At 42.0% G+C, this 21,536-nt stretch overlaps 1 protein-coding gene across 1 annotated transcript in view; it reads right to left on the bottom strand.

The window, feature by feature from the left end:
* The window catches only part of FAM181B (family with sequence similarity 181 member B), a 311,017-nt gene that overhangs the window by 253,803 nt on the left and 35,678 nt on the right, over nt 1-21,536 (bottom strand). The window contains exon 5 of the mRNA XM_082410219.1: nt 1,953-2,047. The gene's annotated coding sequence lies outside the window, so the exon portion shown is untranslated. The remainder of the gene's footprint in view (nt 1-1,952; nt 2,048-21,536) is intronic.

Genomic DNA, 21,536 nt, shown 5'->3' with positions numbered 1-21,536 from the left:
GCCATGTGGTGCACATCTGGGGTTCTGATTTCTCATTGGTGTTTTTGTTTACCAGGCACAGCCCCAGGTGGATTACAAACTTCCTTGCTGCCTCGCAGAAGAGACAGACCAGGTTTTCCTGGTCCTTATTGCTAGAATAGACAGATCTTCGTGGCTCCTCCCTTTAGTCAGATTGTTCATCTATAGCATAAGACTGAGATCCAAGGCCTTAAATATCCTCCTGATAACAATATCAGAGAATGCTAGTCCCCAGTCTCCAGACTTTAAATTCTACATATTACAGTAACCATATAGCTCTTTTGGATTTATTGCTCTGATTTTGAGCTTTCTCTTTGTTTCGGCATTTCTGTGTATTTTCTGTTCTTGGTTTATTCTCTAGCGATATATGCAAAAATTCTTTTCTATAATTGTATACATTTTCAGAAATTTGAAGTAGGAACAGCAGTCACCCATTTCACCTCAATTTGCCATATTCATAACTCCATAATCATGAAACCAACAACTGTAGCTTCAATCTTAGTTGTGCAAGTTGCAAAATTTTATATTTACTCTCCTTAAATAAGTCTTTTACTGATATAACCTGGGGTGATGTATTCATTTCTGGATACCAAAGCTTGAGAGGGAAATTGACAATATGATGCACTTCTGGAAAAGATCGAACATGATGAGGAATCTGGAAAATTGGCCATGATAGAAACATTTGACCAATGAAAGTCTGCTTTGTCTGAAGAAGATTCAGGGGCACCGAGTACTGTCACCACATATTTAAAGGGCTGTCATATAGAAGGAGAATTAATCTTTTCTCATGTAGTTCCAGAGAACAGACCCAAGATTGTGCTGCAGAGAGCTAGGACTCTGGTGAGCAAACTCTGACACTGATTCATCACATAACAACCTTGGACAAATCACTTTCTCCTTATGGACTCCAGCGTACTCATCTGTAAAATGAGGAGGTTGAATCACGTGAGTGCCAGATTCCTTCAGCTATAACAGACTTGGTTCATTTCTCACCAAAAGTAGTGAGCGGGATTTTTCCAGCAATGAATCAGTGGGCACACTTGATATATGATCTTGACCTCCTTTGCTTCACCCTCACTCAAGATAATATATTGCTTTTTTTTTGCTCCACCAAGACTACAGACCTCAGGCTAAGTCTCTGTAACCCCCCTTCAGGCCAGAAATTGTAGTTTAGGAACACCTGAAAGGCAGAGTGGGATGAGGAAAAGATTGTGGATTTTGGTGTCATACAGACCTGAGTACCAAGCCAAAGTTTCACCTTATTAGCTCTGTGTCCTTGAGCACCATTTAAGTTTTCTGAATAACAATTTCCTCTTCCATAAAATGAAATAATATATACCTTAATGGTTTTATGATTATTAAAATTTTTTAAACCAATATAAAAGTTTCTGATACATGGTAGGTATTCAATAAATTTTAGCAAAATCAAAAATCAAAACCAAATGTTCTGTATTGACAAGGGATGGAGTGGTGTCTATGACAACAGGATATATTTTAATCCTTCCAACATGTTACACCATCATGCCTTCACACTGCAAAATATCTTCTATCCCCATCACAATTTGCATGCATTCCAAATTCTAGTGATTAATTATTTTCATACAGTTATCTGAATTACTCCAACACCTTGGGCATTTCTAGAAAATAATCTTTCCCTTGAATTGTTAAACCACGGGTAATCAAATCCCAGTCTCATAAATATTTGATTTAGCAAAAACAATTGCTATCCCTCTTGGTAACCAGTGTTTCTTCCACCTTATCTCTGACCTCCTTCATTATCTCTTAGCATGGAGGAATTCCAGCTTCTCATATTTCCACTCTCACACCAGAGTTGTACTTTATGAGCTGACATCTACGCATCTATCTCCTGACATCTGAGAGGATCTTAACTTGGTAAACAATACAACTGGATTCATTAAAAGTTTCTGACTCACAGCAACTCCATGAAAACTTCCTCTATTTTCCTGATGAGATTTCTCTCCTGGGATCCTTTGTCTTGAGGGTTTCACTCTGGTAAAGTTGTTCTTGTCTATGAAAAAAAGGAAATTAAAATCATCTACACTTCCTACGTATATAGGCGTGACAGTAACTAAATCATGAGGGATGGTATGAAAATGTTTAAAAGAAACCAGTTGAGCTAATATAGTATAGTAATTAACAAATGGGTTTGACCTTGGGTTCTGAAATTGACCAAGTTCAATTTCAAACTTTAACACTCACTAGTTAGATGACTTTCAACAAGGTGAGAAAGTATCTAATCTTCAGTGCCCACATCTGCATAATGGCATCTTCAAATATGCAGCAGGAGTGGAAAAAGGAAATGCTGAACCCCCTGCAGCAGCAGAAAGTACATGAAAGTCTGCCCCTGGAAACATCAAGAACAAACTGGAAAAAATAAAGGGGTAAAGCTGGAAGTTCCTCAATCACAAGTGGAGAGGATCCAAAGAAATCTGTTTTATTATATTTTTTACCCTTACACTGAAATGACCAGCAGAACAAAAATCACATTACTATATTAAAACTCAGCCTATAAATTCATAAATAAGATGTGTGATACAGAATTCATGATGTAAGCCAATGAACAGAAGAAGTAGCCACACCAGAAGACCTAGATAGACATTCCTCCAAAGAAGACATACAGATAGCCAAGAGGCATATGAAAAGATGCTCATCATCGCTAATTATTAGAGAAATTGAAATCAAAACTACAACTAGTACCACTTCACACTGGTAAAAATGGCCTTCATTAAAGAGTCTACAAATAAATGCTGGAGAGGGTGTGGAGAAAAGAGAATCCTCCTACACCATTGGTGGGAATGTAAATTAGTGCAACCACTGTGGAAAACAGTATGGAGGTTCCTCAAAAAATTAAAAATAGAGTTGCCATATGATCCAGCAATCCCACTCTTGGGCATATATCCAGACAAAACTATAATTCAAAAAGATACACGCACCCCTATGTTCATAGCAGCACTATTTACAATAGCCAAGACATGGAAACAACCTAAATGTCCATCGACAGATGAATGGATAAAGATGTGGTATATATATACAATGGAATACTACTCAGCCATAAAAAAGAATGAAATAATGCCATTTGCAGCAACATGGATGGACCTAGAGATTATCATACTAAGTGAAGTAAGTCAGCAATAGAAAGACAAATACCATATGATATCACTTATATGTAGAATCTAAAATATGACACAAACGAACTTATCTACAAAACAGACTCACAGACATAGAGAACAGACTTGTGGTTGCCAAAGGGGAGGGGAGTAGGGGAGGGATGGATTGGGAGTTTGAGATTAGCAGATGCAATCTGTTATACATAGAATGGATAAACAACAAGGTCTTGCTGTATGGCACAGGGAACTATATTCAATACCCTGTGATAAACCATAATGGAAAAGAATATAAAAAAGAATGTATATATATGTATAAATTAATCACTTTGCTGTACAGTAGAAATTAACACAACACTGTAAATCAACTATACTTCAATTTTAAAAAACCCTCCATGATGTATCTCCCACTTACCCCTTCAGTCTCACCTACCTCCACTTTCCTCCTCACCCTCTACACTCCAGCCACACCACAATACTTGAATGTCCTCAAAGAGGTTAAGTGGCTTGCCCAAGTTCACAACCTGGTAACCCGAGTCTGGGTGACTCCAAAACCCAACTTCCTATCAATACCACTCACTGTATTTCTGCTGCTTCCATTAAAGCAATCTAAGATTGTATCAGTCAACCGATAGCTTTACATATTTGATAGCTAGCAGGAACCTGAAAATCAGCATGGCTGAAAGTTTCCAGTTATTGGGAGTAAGGTGACTAGGAGCCAGGAGCTCTCAGTTCTAGTCCTGACTGCCTCTTACTCACTGTGAGATCTTGGGCCTTCCTGCACTGCCTTGCTCTGGGTTCACTGTCCTAGTATCATAAATTACTGAGTTGAAACAAATCCTTGCCAAGGTCTCTTCCAACCATAATGGTCTATGCATCTGAGACTATTATAATAACAGATCCGAATTTTTCTTTTCATTTTCTCTTCTCATTGCTTTCCTAGAGAATGAGGAAAAAGGGAGGCAGGATTAGATCAAACCCCACACTTCTGGCTTGTCCTGGGCAGGCTGTCTGTGGGCACTGAAAGTCAAGACTGCTGGGGAAAGGCCTGCAGAGTCAGGAAGCCAGATCACACCATACCTGAAGTTCATCTCATAAACTTCTTTCCAAATCAGGACAGCTGTCTAATGAAAGCACATCCTTAGAATGTTCCCACTGTAAGAGTGTGTCCCATAGGCACATGCATGATCAGAGCAGGGAGAGACCAAAGAGGTCATCATACCTAAGCTTCTCATTTTACTGGTGAATACTTGAGGCCCAGAGAGAGGGGCATGACTCCATGAAGGACCCATCATGACCTGGTCACTGTGATTAGAGCCCCTGTCATCTGACACAAGCTGGTGTTCTTTCTACAGCATCACACTATCCCCTTGAGGAACAAGATTGTTACCCAAGATCGTTACTGGACTGGGCATCCAAGACCTGGGTTCGAGTCCTGGTTACTCCACTTTCCAATTATCTGTCCTTCATCAAGTGTTGAAAATGAAAATTATAAGAGAAGGTTATGTGGAAGTGTCCAGTAACCAAACCTAACATATAGTGAGGGTTTAATAATAAACGCCTTTTGAATCTCAATCCCTCAAGGAAATGTAGTAAGATTTGGTTGAGGCAGTTCATGTGAACATATTATATAACATATAGAGTGGTAGAGAAATGGTAAGAATTGCTATATTTTTCAATAGTAAAACAGAGACCTTTTTCGATAGGATTGCAATGGATGAGAGAAGTTATTACTTTCCAGATCATAGACAAGTTGCAGCACTATTTATGCTCTTAAACTACCAATGCTTGCAATTCTGCATCAAACTCTGAGTCTTAGACATAAGCATTCATCTTGACTTGAAGATAAATCCATTCTATCTGAACCGACAGGAAAGGCACAGCACATAGCAAATACACTAAAATAAATAGCTTAAGTGTTGGTTATCACCTGCTGAATATAGCCAACTGAGCCAGCCAATCTCCAGAAATAATTCAAGATGCCCTTGAAATAAGAAAACACTTCTTTCAATACTCCTATTTTATGGATACCAAATAAAAGACATTGATGCTACAGTAAAGTCTTACTCCCTTAAAGCTTCTGAAAAAAAAATCTGTGAAAATACCTATTAAGCTCTCATGGGATATGGCAGCTGGGAAGGAGAACTAACACTACAGATGCCTGAGTGCCAAGCATTCTGCTGGACATTTGACTTATACTGTCTCATTTCATTCTCGCTTGAGCCCTGTTATTATCTCCACTTCAGAGAGGTTGTCAAATTTCCCTGGAGTCGAATCCAGGTCTATCTACTGTGTACAATCAACCTACTAGACAACACACAACTTTGCTACCACAGGACATACCTCTCTAATGAGCCAGATCTAAAAGTCAAAGCAGAAATCTAAACCCTCACAACACTCTTTGGGAGTTTAGACCCATCTGAATAATTGGATTTTTTTTCTTTCTCTAAAATAAAAAAAGTAATACCTTGCTATATAAAGAATTTTACAAAGTATTTTTCATAAATGGCATGGCTAAGATTGAAATCCAAGTTTTCTAACTCACATCTAGCCCTCTTCCCATCACAGCCTGTCCCAAGGGAATCTAAACCAGAGTTCAGGATGACAACACAGTCTTCCAAAAAGAGAAGCCTCCTTCTTTACTGAGTAAATTATCAGAGAAGAAAACAATTCTAACAGTATCACCTCCAGGATAGGGCCATCATAGAAGCTGGTGCCTTGACAGGATAATTGACAAGCAAGGGATAATGATCTACTGTTTTCTAATCTTCTGTCTATAAAACATATATTAGCCATTTGATGAAACCATCTCAAGCCATAAACAGGAGCAAAAAAAGGAAGCAGATTTATTGACTCATAAAAAAAATTTTAATCCAGTAGAAACACTCTTGGGAATTGTATTAAGGAGGGAAAAATCCCTAAAAGAAAAGTTGTATATGCAAAACATTCATTTCAATGACACGTAAACCATGAAACATTGAAAATAATCTACAAATTCAACCATAGGATAATTGTTACATGAACTGTGGTACACCAAACAGATGATATTTTATGTAACTATTAAATATAATATTTCTAAACACTAGATAAAGCTAAAAAGTTTAGCATATATTAAATTTAAGAGGAAAAAAATTGCTATGCCATGCAAAAATAACATGAATATAAGCAAAGAGCAGAAGAGAACATTAAAATGACGGCTATTAATTTGTAAGTTGACATGATTACACATGTTTTTGTTCATTTTTCAATTTCCAATCCATTTATTATAATACAATTTATTTCAAGCAGAGATTAGCATTATTCCAAACTGACTCTCTTTTAGCCAAATAACAGTTAAAGACAAGAAATTTATGATCTCTTTGGAGAATCAGTGATTTTTTAATCCACTGTGTGAAAGTTCTTATAATTGATCTTTGTCATTCAATTCAATGTCGCCCAAATTTACAGATCTTTGTTTCAAGATAATGTAGATAAATGAAGCTCATGTCAGACTATTGACATTATCTCGGTACCTGGGCACATCAGCACTTTGGGTGTTTGATTAACACATAATCCAGGCTCAGGAAAGCTAAGAACTTGGTGTAAGAATTCATCTCTTCTAATTTTCGTGGCAGCAAAGCAGGAGCACTGGACTCAGAATTGAGAGACCTGAAGTCTATTGTGCCCTGGTTCTATACCACACTAGTTATATGAACCACTTGGCCCCTGGGTGCCTAGTTGTTCACCTCTGACAGAACAAGAGTAGGAGTCCCAGCCCCACTCACCTTGCAGGACTATGGCAAGACATAGATTCTCTGATGGGCAAACATGTGCTATGCAAAGCTGTAGGCAGGGGCACCCAAGACAGTAACAGCTTTCTAAGTGCTTCACAAATAATAAAAACTGCCATTTAATCAATGCTGTCTACATGCCAGGCTCTGTGATCAGAACTTTACACACATCACTCATTTATTTTAAAAGTGCATATCAAGCATCCACTATGTAACAGATACTGGTACAGGCTAGGTACATAGAATACAACAGAGAAGTTAATTCTCTGCCCTCATGGAGCTGACATTCCTGTGGGGCAAGACAAACAATGAGTAGCAAACATTAAAAAAGTAAATTATGTGGTGTGTTAGAAGATGATGAGAAAAAATAAAAATAGAATTGAGTAAAGGAGGTCCTGAGTAAAGGGATGGGGGCAGAGGAGATTTTAAATAGGGTGGCCTGGGGTGGGCATCATTGTGACATTTGAACAAAGACCTGAAGCAGAAGCAATTGGTCGTGCAGTTACCAGAGAGAAAAGCACCTAAGGCAGAGGGTATTCCAGGATGAAGAAACAAAGGTTGCAGCTTGATTGACGTTTGTCAAAAATTAAGGGGCCAGAAGCCTCCTACACTATTGGTGGGAATGTAAACTGGTAGAGCCACTATGGGGAACAGTATGGAGGTTCCTTGAAAGACTAAAAATAGAGCTACCATATGATCCAGCAATCCCATTCCTGGGCATATATCCAGAGAAAACCATAATTCGAAAAGATACATGCACCCCAATGTTCACTGCAGCACTATTTACCATAGCCAGGACATGGAAGCAACCTAAACGTCCATCAACAGAGGAATGGATAAAGAAGATGTGGTACATATATACCATGGAATATTACTCAGCCATAAAAAAAGAACGAAATAATGCCATTTGCATCAACATGGATGGACCTAGAGATTGTCATACTGAGTGAAGCAAGTCTGACACAGAAAGACAAATATCATATGATATCACTTATATGTGGAATCTAAAAAAAAAAAAGGGTACAAATGAACTTATCTACAAAACAGAAATAGAGTTACAGATGTCGAAAACAAACATGGCTTCCAGGGGGTAAGGGGGTAGGGATAAATTGGGAGATTGGGATTGACATATACACACTGCTATATATAAAATAGATAACTAATAAGGACCTACTGTATAGCACAGGGAACTCTACTCAATACTCTGTAGTGGCCTATATGGGAAAAGAATCTTAAAAAGAGTGAATATATGTATACGTATAACTGATTCACTTTGCTGTACACCTGAAACTAACACAACATTGTAAATCACCTATACTCCAATAAAAATTTTTAAAAATAGATACATTTTTTTAAAAGTTAAAAAAAAAAATTAAGGGGGCTTCCAGACTATTAATGCTATGTATGTAAGTTAAACCTCTCTACTTACTCTCCCCACCTCAAGGCAATAATCCATTTGGTAAGGGAGATAATAGAATATAAGAAATAAAGTTGGGAAATCTCTGAAACTCTGCTATGTACAAACCATTTAGACGTAGGGCAATTAAACATACCACAAAATAAGATAATGCATTCAATTTATATACAGTTTCCATGATAGATACTTAGTGCCACATATAAAAATAACCTATATATAAAGTAAAATTGCAAATATACATTTCAGAATGGAAAATATGTCCCTCTTGGTGTATGCTAGATTTTTGTTTTATAAACCAAGACTTTAGATTATGCATAGAAGCTAACCTGCCCTGGAAATTAATCCCTAAAGAAAAGTGTATGCTCTTTTATTTTAAAAATATTTACCAAAGACCTGTAAGTTTAAGGTTCTTCGAAAAAGTACATGCCTCTTAATGTCTCAGAATGAGAGTTTAGAAAAAGATGACCAAAAAGATAGCCTTGGTGTAGGGCATCGTTTTATTGGAAGGAAGTCAGCAAATATGGTTTTCTCTTACTTAACACATTTCACACTCTCTGACACATGATTGCACCAAACTGCACCCCCCCAAAAAAATAAGGGGACTTCCATGGCTGGAGTAGAGTGTGGAGGAGAAAACGTAATCAGAAATGAAGTCAGAGAGGTAACAGGGAGTCTGATCATATAGGACCTTGTAGAAGACCATGGTAAGGACTTTGGCTTTTATTCGGAGAAAAAGGGGCAGCCATTGGAGGGTTTGATCAGAGAGTAACATGATCTCCTTACATTTTAACACAATCACTCTGGTTAATATACTGAGAATAAACGATGGCGGAACAAGAGCAGAACCAGAGAAACCAGTTAGGTAGGAAGTTTTTACAAAAATAGCAATGGTAGAATGAACCAGGAGAGCAGTAAAGGAGTCAGTGAGAAGTGGCTGGAGTCTGTATTTACTTTGAAAGTGAAGCTAACAATTTGCTGATGGGTTGAATGTAGGATATAAGAGAAAGAAATGAGTCAAGGATGATTGTATGGCTTCTGACCTGAGAAGCTGGAAGGATCAAGTTGCTACCATCTGATATGGGAAAGACTAAGAATGGAATTGTTGGGCTTAATAATCCTCATCATAAACCTATGATACAGGTAATGTTATTTGTATTTGACAGATAAAAATACTGTTTCTTATACAGCTAAGTGACTTATCCACAGTCATACAACTTTTCAGCAGTAGAGCCAGGATATAAGCCCTGGTCCATCTGACCCCTAAGTCTGAGCATTTAAACCATGCATGTTGTTGCTTTCCAAAGTGAAATCCAGGAGCATCCGAGTTTTCCCATAAGTGGCCATGTGACCAGAACCCCATAAATGTGTGGATATATTTTATTGGATAACTGTGGTAAATGGAGAAGGGTTTCTAATACTGGTTACGATGTGAATCAAGTGCCCAAAGAGACTTGACTCACTCCTGTGTATCCTTTTGTCAGTGAGCCTCCATGGTGCCCAGTTTCATGATGTAGCACTCAGGATTGTATATGAGTCATGTTCAATTTCAATTACAATAACTAATGGATCTTGACATGCTGGCCCAACTAGCACCAGTTGTTACATGGCTGGGTCCCATTAGGATCACATAGGATGCTTTTTAAAAATACAGATTCCAAGCCCCATCCCTCACCTACAGAAACAAAATCTCCTGGGATAGATCTAGGAATCTTTATTTTTACAGTTGATTCTTCTGCAGTTGATTCTCCTGCAGTCATACAGGCACCAGTTGGTTAAATTGTGCTTGAGAACTTCTTGAGTTAAGCAAGGGCAGTTGAGGCAGGTGAGTGGAGTCTGCTAGCTGCCTAGGTTAGATATGCTCACTAAGGTTAAAAAGCATTAATACTCAAAATATAGTCCTTGAATAGTAGCAGCAGCACCACCTGGGAGATGTTAGAAATGCAGAATCTCAAATCACACTCTGGACCCACTGATTTTGAACCTGCATTTTAACAAGATTCCCAGCTATTCTGTAGACATAGTGCAGCTTGAAACACACTGGAAAATACTTAGCAACAACCTTAAGTAGGAATCAGGTGGGATGCAGACGGCTCACTGCCATTTGCTGGACGGTTGACATTTATGTACAGCTCATCTGGTACTAGACTTTACACACATTATCTTACTTACTCCTCACAAAAACCCTACGAGGTGGATATTATAATCCCCACTTTACAGGTGAGAAACCCTCTCCACCCACTGGGCAAATGGACAATGGCCTTGAATTTGCTCCTGTACTCTGGAGTAAAGGGATAAAGAGTCTGGTAACTCCTCAAAGAGTGATAATGCACCTACCTCTGTTGGTAATCCAGAGGGTGAATAACTTCCTGCGTTCTTGTTATGGATGTGGTCAAAGAGCCCCAAAGAGCTTTCCCTGAGAATCCCATACACTGGTTTGGAATGCAAACTCATCATGATGTTGAATATAAAACTCCTTATCAAACCTGGCTGCAGGAAGCCTTATGGACAACCCACTCCTAAGCATTGCCATAGAATCAGCTGGAGTCAATAGAGAGAAGGTCGTAAGCCCCAAGGGCAGGGGATAGAAAAAGGAAAGACAAATCCTGATGACTTGGAGGTTGACTTCCTTCCCCCTTTTGATAACTTACTAGAGCTCTGGCTCAGAAGGTATAGGTTATCTCACCAAAACAAAAAAAAACACACTGTGAACAGTTCCTGAACTCTTCTGAAGACTTCTTGATTCTAACAAGGCCAGTTGCTCCACCATTCCAATTTGCATGAGACTAAGGGCTTTCACAGGATGCAGGACTTTGAGTGCTAAAATCTGGACAGGCAAACCAGGATGGTTGGTCACGCTATTGACCAAGGACCTTCTATCCTAACAGTAATGTAGATGTCTCCTGGCTCCATAGTCTGCAAACAAATAGAGCACTTTGGAGGTGGAGATAGGATCCCTCTCTACTAGAATTCTAGCTGTGGAACCCTGTCTGAGCACACCTCCCCGTGGGGTAATGACAGTGTGGTTGTGGCTCTTTCATAGCTCTGCTTGTAAATTTTTCCCTAATAACATCTCGTTTCTATTTGCCCAAAATGTTATGAGTATGTGCACATCCCTTTGCACATCATTGTTCCTACCAAACGAGTGGGCTTCTAAGATTCTGCCTCTAACTATTGCGCAGGCAGCAGGCAAGACACGGAGCCGACAGGCGAGAGCAGTCAAGAAAGAGGCAGAAAGTTGCAGGTCTATCCAAACACAGAGAAAAACCATGTGCTATACAGGCATGGATCTCAACAACTGAGCACGAATACAGAGCACAGCTCACAAGTTTCTATTGTTCGGGCCACCCGTGGTTTGATTTTTCTCTAATTGACTCTGAATGTCTAAATGGCGTGGCAAGAGGTCTGCAAGTCATCATGACTCTCAAACCTTCTATTCCCTCACTCTTGGTCACTGCACTTATTCACTGCTCCTTGTAGACACAGAAGTGCACAGCTGGATCCCCTAACCAGTAGCATCAGAGGCACTTCCGAAGAACAAAAGAAGTCTTTAGCTTAGGGTATAGCTAGGAGAGGGAGGTTTAGCACAAGGTAAATAAATATAGAAGCCCAGAAGATGAGGAATAAAGAGTTAAAAGTGCTGCTTGATATTGTTTGTTCCAGATGTTGTCACTTCATGTCAGGATGACTGAAACCTGCTACTCACCTGTCTCCAAGATTACAGGTATCTTTCCCCACAACCTGCCCTGCGCACAGCCATTGAGCAACGTTCCTTACATCACTGCCTTACTCATCTGCACATGGCCCGCTGCCCAGCATATGATAGTGCAAGCGCCCGATGATGATTTATGAACTTAATGAAAGAACTCATCCATTGACTTAAAATTTAATGGCTCCCCCACCACTACTACCGTAATTTTTGGTCTTATTTTTTTTTACTCACAGAAATCTTTGGTAAAAGAATTTTCATTTGGAAACCCAAAATGCAAAAGAAATAAAGCAGCACCACGCTGATTAATGTGGTTGGGGAGGCCTGGGAACCTTTCCCCACTGTCCCCCCATCATCCTCCTCCTTAGCAATGGTCTTTGAGGGGAGGTAGGACACTTCATGAGAAATGCTTTGAAAATGACTTGCTTACAGCATGAGAGCTGCATTGGAAAGCCCTTCATAAGCTATATCACATGCCTCTTCACTCGCTCACCCCTCTCTAACGTAGACCTTCTCCTCCAGGGTGGTCAGTTCCTCTGAGCTTGCTCTGCTCATTCTCACCTCTTCCTGTAGTGACTTCTCCAACTGGAAGTCTTTTTGTCCTCCCTTCTGTCTCTCTAAACCCTACCTTATCCTTCAAAGTCCAGCTCAAGCCCTTCTCCTTCCCTCATCCCCACCCATTAAGCCCACATTGATTCTTCCCTTTAGGAAAATTACTGTTGTTAGTACCTCTGTCACCATTTTGGAAGATTCAGTACTTAGTCTTATGGGTGTATCATAAATTCGAACCTAATCTATCAGCTCCTGGAGAACAGGAGTCATATCTCACATTTGCACAGTATCCAGCACATGGTAGGTGACCCACACATATAGCCAGACATGTGTGACTGTTAGGTTATGGGTCCTTTTAGATCAAGAGAGAAGAGTCCTATGGTCCAGTCTCTCCCTGTTACTGGAGAGTCATGCTACCAGATGGGACCAGGTGTTGGTTTTATAGGTGTGTCTGGTTTGTGGAGCTGAAACACTATGAAAGGCAGGGGATTCATAGATGAATCTCTGTGAAATTTGGAGTAAGTCAGGAACTCTACAGATAAGTCGCCAAGACCATGTTCTCTGTCCTAAATTTATTTATCCATCTTCTTCCCATCTAAAGGGCTATGAACTGGAACTAGAAGGAATCTGTCCACCAAACAGCTTCAATGACACCTGGTAGAATCATCAGCAATATGACAGTACAAGGTATTACAGCATAATGTGGTGCTAAGGCCCCAAGTGTAGGAGATGCTGTTGGTGTTCCGCCCACATCCCCCTCAGATTCCCCTCACTCCTACATTCATTTCAGCACCGGTTTATCTCAGAGAGCTAGCTCAGGCTAACAGAACCCATTCTGTCTGCCCAGAGCACAGGCTGGAAGTGCCTGGCATTGAAGACACACACACTCCAGAGGAGAGGGTAGGCAGCCTTTAACCAACAGATACCCCAGCTCCTTCTCCCACTGACTGGGAGAACTGTGAGATGTGTGTTTTATAACATTTTCCAGAGCTGCTCCGTGGAATTAAGCAACAATTGCCACTATGGTAACAGGCTTAGCAACTCACCCTTTAATGGTTGACATCTTTTTTCCCAATACTTCCCCTCTCACCTTCCTGTTACTTGCACCTTCCAATAAACTAACTGCATACCAATCCTTGTTTCAAGGTCTGATTCTGGGGAACCCAAACCAAAATACCAAAGCCACCAACCCAGAAATAAGAGTCATCAGTGATAGGCCTGTGTCAACATGAATGTCAACATGAGATAATGTGGCCAAATAAACAAGTGCCGACCTCCTTCCCTAGAAAAGAAAGCCCATGTTTCCAGACTCCACCTCATAGATGCCTTATCCCTCTTTCTCCTTCCAGGTAAGGAGACAAGAGCGTAGCACAGGAGACAGCTGCCTGGCCCTTCCCACAGTGACAGAAACGTTTTGCTCTGACTCTTCTCCTGGCTGGCTTCTACACATATAAATTAAGTTCTCAGACTTCCCTGGTGACACAGTGGTTAAGAATCTGCCTGCCAACACAGGGGACACAGGTTCGAGCCCTGGTCCAGGAAGATCCCACATGTCGCGGAGCAGCTAAGCCCACGAGCCACAACTACTGAAGCCCGCGCACCTAGAGCCTGTGCTCCGCAACAAGAGAAGCCACCGCAATGAGAAGCCCGCGCACCGCGACGAAGAGTAGCCCCCGCTCGCCACAACTAGAGAAAGCCCACACGCAGCAACGAAGACCCAACGCAGCCAAAAATAAATAAATAAATTTATTTAAAAAAAAAAATTAAGTTCTCACCTTGCCCCGCGACACATGTCCTAGGACGCCTTCTCTGAGCCCTGCCTGCCTCTCCCTCTTCCTCCCCGAGCACCCGCTGCCTGCCCTGTCCTGGCACCAACCGCCTGCTTGTAGCTGCTCCTTGCTTTACTCCACACTCAGCTGTAAGCTCTCAGTGGAGGCAGGGACTGCGTTTCATCTTTGTGTTTACCTTTACCCTCAAGATATAACATGGCATCTGGCACAGGGCAAGTGCTCAAAGCATGACTGTTGCATGAGTGAATGAAGGAATGAAGGAATGAAGGAATGAAGGAATGAATGCAACTTTCCAAGTATCTATTCTAATCCTAGTCATTGTTTACGATCTTGGATCATATTCTCTTCGGGTTACCAGAGTGACCGACCTAAACTCGCAGGATGTTTGAGTTACAAAGAATCACAGAGATCCCTTAGGAGGTTATTTTCACAGGTAGAGAAGCTCAGATCCAACACATTACAAGGCCACAATTTAGAAAAATGGGCTTCTCCCGCTTTTAGATGAGAGACCTTGAACAAATCTCAATTTAATTCTCTCATTCAACAAAGCCCCTGGATCTGTTTTCCCATCCATAAAACTGGAATAATTAAATTTGCCTTACCTACTTCAAAGAACAGTATTCCTTCTTTCAATATTTATTGAGAACCAACTAGGTGCCAGGCGCTCTGCCAGGGACTGAAAATATAACACTCAGGACTCAGACTGTGTCCTCAAGGAGCTGATATCGGTGATGATCCAGTGACATGAAGACTGCATCCTACAAAGGGGGAAACTAACATTCAGAAAGGTATATCACCTGCCCAAGTTCACACAGCTCGTTAACAGAATAACCAAATTTCAAACACAACTCAGTTCTAAACAAAACGCTACCTTTCCGTAGCCTAGAGTTTCAGTTTCCTCTCTTCCAACAACCTCCAGTATGAGGTTCATATGCTCCTGCCCTTACTCTGGATTTTAGTGCAGCTTTATATTTCAGTGTACAATATAATTTTGGCAACAGGCTGGGTGGTATGGCCAAAATTAGCTAAATAGTGAAGGAATAAAATGCCAGGCACTCAACAAGTGCTGGCCACATTGAATCGAATTGAATAGTTTCGATCATTTGGTTTCATGAGACTTGGAAAGTCCAGAGATGTGGACCACATCAAATGCTCCAGCTGCATTTAATCAGTTCAGTCCCACTCCATTCCATTCCATTCTATAAGCCTTTATTGACTGCCTAGGATGGCAGGACACTCTACCAGGATGGATGATACAAGGATGAACCTGGAAGACCAAAGAATATTTAATAGGACTAATTTTAAGTGAAAGCAGCAGTTACCACGCCTGGTGCTTAGGTGCTGCCTGATCAGTGTCTAGTGAATGAATGAGAGGTTGAGTTCTTACATCCCTATTATATTTGCCTTTCTAAAAGAACAGATGCTCTCAGTCACATAGATCTTTATTTGAATCCTAGCCATGCCACTTACTATTTATTGGCTGTAACCTGGAGCAAGTGTGCAGCCCCTCTGTGTCTCAGTTTCCTCACCTGTAACATAGTGATAATACTGCATGCCCCCCCCACCTTTTTCTTTTTTTTTTTAAATAGTCTCTTGAACATTTACAGGAACCAAAGTTTTGAGAAACTAAGAGAGAGTTTGGTGCTGGCTGCACTACTAAATGACAGTTTTTAAAGCTCCTGTCTGTACCCTTCTTCCCACGTTTTTGGGATCTGGTCCTTGGAACATGTCCTGGGACAGAATCCTGGCTGCAAAGCTGACCTGCCTAGTGACCTTGGGCAAGTGACTTCAGCTCTCCAAGGCTTAGTTTCTTTTATCTATAAAATGGGGACAATTAATAGTAGCTTAAGTCACAGGATCATTGTGAGGACTAACTAAGACAACGTGGGGAAATCTCCCCTCTCCGTGCCTGGCATAGAGTAGCCATTCAAAAAATAATGGTTCCCTTTCCTTATGCTGCTTCCTCCTTGCTGCCTCCACCCTAGCACACCAGGGTCTCGTGGTTTATCATTTACTTCCTGCCTTTGCAGCAGGACCTTCCAATCCACAGTTAGTAACTGCTCCTGCCTGCACCACAGCAAAAGCAGTGGCAGAAAGATCTCCACCCCACCTGAAATCTATCACCTGTTACAACTGGGGGTGCAACCACCCAACAGCACTTGGCACCCCATCCTAATTGCCAAGGAGAAAGACCCTGTACCAGATCCAGGCTATGAAAGGGAGAGGGATAACCCAGGGCCTTCTTTAACCCAAAAGAGAGCCAACACTGCTGTGCTCCACCTGGTAGTTCAGAATAAGCATAACAGGAAATCCCACCTGCTGGGGGATGCTGATTCCGTACCCAGGTCCCCAGAGGTGCCTGCGGGCTCTAGGCGGATGCTGCTGGAAAGCTGACTCCATTGCTGAGCTCACAGTGCCACCTTGTGGGAATTCTGTGCCACTACAGCTACTTTTAATCCCAAGGTCAAAGCCATCAGGATCTGGAGCCCAGGGGTTCCACCAGGGACAATTTTTATAGCTTTGTACATGATGGTCTATGGAGGGAAAGAGTTACATTACCCCTCTTCTTAACTAATCAAGAACATGCTTATGGACATATATACACTACCAAATGTAAAACAGATAGCTAGTGGGAAGCAGCCACATAGCACAGGGAGATCAGCTCGGTGCTTTGTGACCACCTAGAGCAGTGGGATAGGGAGGATGGGAGGGAGACGCAAGAAGGAAGAGATATGGGGATATATGTATATGTATAGCTGATTCACTTTGTTACACAGCAGAAACTAACACACCAATGTAAAGTAATTATACTCCAATAAAGATGTTTAAAAAAAAAAGAACATGCTTAGCTACCAATCAGATCTTCCCCACTGGGAAACTGCAGTGTGGGAAGTACAGGACAAAAGCTTTTTGTGTGGACCTGAGATGAAATCCTCCAGTTCAAACTAAGTGACCTGCGGGTGGCCTAGGGCAAGGGACCGCTTCGCTTCCACATCTTCAGAATGGAGATAATTCTGCTGCTCTCTCTGGCAAGGCTGGAGAAGAATTAAATCAATTACTATAGGCAGAACACCTGAAACTCAGTAAATGTCTCTTCACTTCCCCGCAACCAGCATAAACTAATGTGAGCTCATTGTGTAGACAGACTTTTTACCCAAAGCAAGGGTAAAAATCAGTCCGTGGGCCCCAATTTTCATAAAGCTTTTCAAGTGTTTAAATAACATCTTCCCATCACTGTCTTCATAACCCTCTGTCCCCTCAAAGGTCCTGGAGACTCAAGTTAGAACCACTTATTAAGACCCTTTTATTTCCTTCTGCCTCACTATGACAGGCCACACAAGAATTTATGTAAGAGACAGCTTAAGCTTTCAGAGTTTCAAACATAATCATTTCATGAAGAAAAAGCTTACAATAAAAGTGATGCAGGCACAACCCTGGAAGTAGACCCCAGGCACTGGGTGCTAGGTGAGCGGGTCCCGACAACGGGTTGGAAAAGACCCAGGGAGGAGGAGGACCTGATATCACGATGGAATTGTGGCATCAACTCACAGCGTTAAGATTACATGGGAAGTTAAACATCATCTCTCCCAACCCTTCATTCTACACAGGAGTAAAGCCCTTAGGATGGGGCTTTGTAAAGATCACAAAGAAGTTAGTGACAGAGCTGGGTACAAAATCCAGATTTCCTAAGTAGAGAGAGTGAGAACTTTTGTTATATGAAAGAGGGGGGATTTCAAACCAGCAAGGAAAAGAAGGATTAGCCAGTAAATAGCATTGGGATAACCGGCTGGCCATTTCAGAAGAGCAAAAAAAGCTAGATTCCTATATCACTTCCTACATTAAAAATTCCAGGGCTTCCCTGGTGGCGCAGTGGTTGAGAATCTGCCTGCCAATGCAGGGGACACGGGTTCAAGCCCTGGTTTGGGAAGATCCCATGTGCCACGGAGCAACTAGGCCCGTGAGCCACAACTACTGAGCGAGCCATAACTACTGAGCCTGCGCATCTGGAGCCTGTGCTCTGCAACAAGAGAGGCCGCAATAGTGAGAGGCCCACGCACCGCGATGAAGAGTGGCTCCCACTCTCTGCAACTAGAGAAAGTCCTCGCACAGAAACGAAGACCCAACACAGCCAAAAATAAATAAATAAATTTTAAAAAAAAATTCCAGAGAAATTTTTTCAAATGTAAAAAATTAAAGAAATAAAATCATAGCAGTAACAGAAAAGAATGGGTTAATCATTTTATGATCTTGGAGTGGAAGCCCTAAAGAAGAGAGTGATAAATTTGACGACATAAAATGTTTATACTTCTGTACAAGAAAACAAAGTTAAAAGAACACAAAAACTTAGGAGAATATTGGCCATTCACTTGCTAGACAAAGGGCCAATTTCCTTACTATAAAATTTTACAAATCAGATTGAGATTTTACAAATCAGACTGAGATTTTACAAATCAATAAGGAAACACACAACCCAATAGAAGCGCTAATGTCCAATAAGTAGACTTTAATATGCTCAATTACACTCATAATTAAGAAAATACAAATTAAATCAACTTTGGGATACCACTGCATATCTCTATCAGTTTGGCAAAATACGTAAAGTTTAATAATCCTCACTATTGTCAAAGATGAAGAGAAATAGGCACATGTCATCCACTGTGGGAGTATAAATCAGTCCAAGTGTTTAGAAGAACACTTTTGGAAAGTCTACTCCCTCAACTCAAGGTGCAAATACCAGCATCTTTTTCGTTTTTATACGCATATGCTCTCATGTGAGCGTCCAGAACCTCCTTCCTGACAGCCTGCCCCAACTTTCTACAAGTCTCAGTCAGAGGGAGAGGATGGCTGTCACCCCTGCTCACAGTTTCCTGCAAAAAGAGAACTGAAAATTAGACGTACCAGCTCCCACGGTTGCTTCTCATTCACCACAGCTCCGAGTCACTGATGAAGGCCAGTTCTGGAAAATTCCTCAGACAGTTCTTGCCCACGGCTCGCCTTGCCCTTGTGGTCCCTGTCTCAGTCACTGGGATTCTTCTAGAGTGGGAGATGCCCGCCTCCACGTCAGCTCAGGGAAGAGGGCTCCTGGTCACACCAGGGCCCTCGAAGCCAAAGCTCTTAGGTTTTTCTTACACGGCTCTTCTGCTTCCACAGGGCTGGACGATGCCCCCTTGTGAAGAGGGGCAGGGCCAGGGTCTGTCCTTCCTGCGCTGGGTGTGGCGGAGCTTCTTGCACCAGTGGAAACATGTCCCGCAGGGTTTGGGGCTGAAAGAGGCAGTGTACGGAGTGTGGTGGCAGATCTGGCCCCTACCGAAGTATGTGGTGTTGGACCCTCTTCTAGATAGCAGTGATTCTGTGAAAATCTGTGAGCTCCTGTGTTACAGCCAGACCAGAGGGCTCCACCCAGGGCCAGGGTCCCAGCTGTTCTCTGAGCTCTCATAGCCACGTCCCCAGAGAGCAAGAGAGCCGCAGGAGGGCTGGGCCCTGCACACTCTTACTCTTCCCCATCACTAGGCCGGAGCTAGGGCCACCAATGTCCACCCCAAAAGCTCCCCTGACTCTGAACCTCAGGGAGAAGATGAGCACAGGAAAAAAAGGAAAGCGGAACAGAAGCCCCTGCCTCCCAGACAGGCTGCTTACATCCTGGCCTAACTCCTCCCCAGGGCTTCCCCACCAGCTGCATTAGACCTTTCATCCATGGCAGGGACCCAGCCTGGGGCACATCTGCAGATTTCAGATCTGTCCCTCGAGATGTGCTTCAGGGTGAGAGCAGCTGGAAGCTGCCTTCACTGAAAAGAGAGCAGTGCATCTACGACACGGCTCTCCCTTAAACCAGAAATGCGATTTGTAGCAATTTGCCTTAAAGATACACTGGAACGACTGCACAAAGATAGCCATGGTAGCATTGTGAGTAAGAGTGGAAAACTGGAAACAACCAGTAAATAAATACGAGAGCGGTTAAATAAATTATAGTATATCCATACCACACAGTGCCACGCAGCATTCAAAGGAAGGAGGTGGATTTATGTTTACTGATGTGGAAAGATGTGCAAGATACTTTAGTGAGAAAAAGCATACTGGAAAGCAGTATTATAATATCCTCCTATATTACTTTTTAAGAGATTCTCTATAAAAATAACAAACACTATAGGCCAGGCACTCTGAATGCAGAGCTTTACATATATGAACTCCATTAATCCTTGTAACAACCCTGTGGGGTAGGTGTCCATTTTACACAGAGGAAAACTGAGGCACAGGCAGGTTATATAACTAGGGTAAGCACATAAAGCTGCAGGGATGAAGAGTTATCATGGGAACTCAGGCAGGCTGGCTCCGGAGTTCAGCATCTTAGCACCACACTGCGTTTTTCTGGGAAGGTGGGTCTGCCTGCACTTGTCTGGAAAGAAACCCAAGAAAACTCTTAGCGCCAGTTACCTTCAAGAATCAGGAGTAGGAAACTGATGAATGGAAGGAGAATTTTTACCTTTTCGCTATATGGCTTTCTGAACTACTTGTCTATTTTTTAAGAGCATGCATTGCCTTTACAATATACATACATGTACCTATACACATATATATATATATTTGTTTAGAATGAGTCTCTAGACTCGGCCTGATGCCATCTGCCACCTCAGGCCTAACCCCGCTGATACTCCCTATAATAACTTGCTAAAATCCTACTCAGCTTTGATTCATCCATCCATTAACATTGAATCCCCTCTGGGCACCAGGCCTGATCACTGGAGACACTGTCCTGCTTAAAACCTTCCACGACTTTCAACAGCCAAGACAAAGTCTGAGATCCAGGCCGTCCCCAACCTAAACCCTCAGCACTTCACACTCAAACTTTACACTCTGGCAACACTGAACTTTTAGTCACCCCCTGCTCGTGAATTTCTGTCGCTGCCTTGCCTTCTGTCCCCTCTCCCCGACTGCATTAACCAGCCACCACTCCTACCCTCACTAGTTGAACTCACTCACCTTTTAATGACTCAGTTCAAGAAGCACCTCAGCCCAGGAGCTTTCCCCAAGCCCCTCACTTCCACTCCTCCCCATCAAGACTGAGTTTGGTGCCCTTCCTCCTGCTCCCATTAACCCTGCGTGTACCTCCTCCTAGGACTTCACGCCTTGATTTTTAAGTGCCCGACAGGCACACCTGTC

The sequence above is a fragment of the Balaenoptera physalus genome (assembly GCF_965194825.1).
Source record: "Balaenoptera physalus genome assembly, chromosome: 10".
NCBI lineage: Eukaryota > Metazoa > Chordata > Mammalia > Artiodactyla > Balaenopteridae > Balaenoptera > Balaenoptera physalus.
The sequence above is the reverse complement of the archived record's forward strand: the minus strand, read 5'-3'. Positions and strand labels throughout refer to the sequence as shown.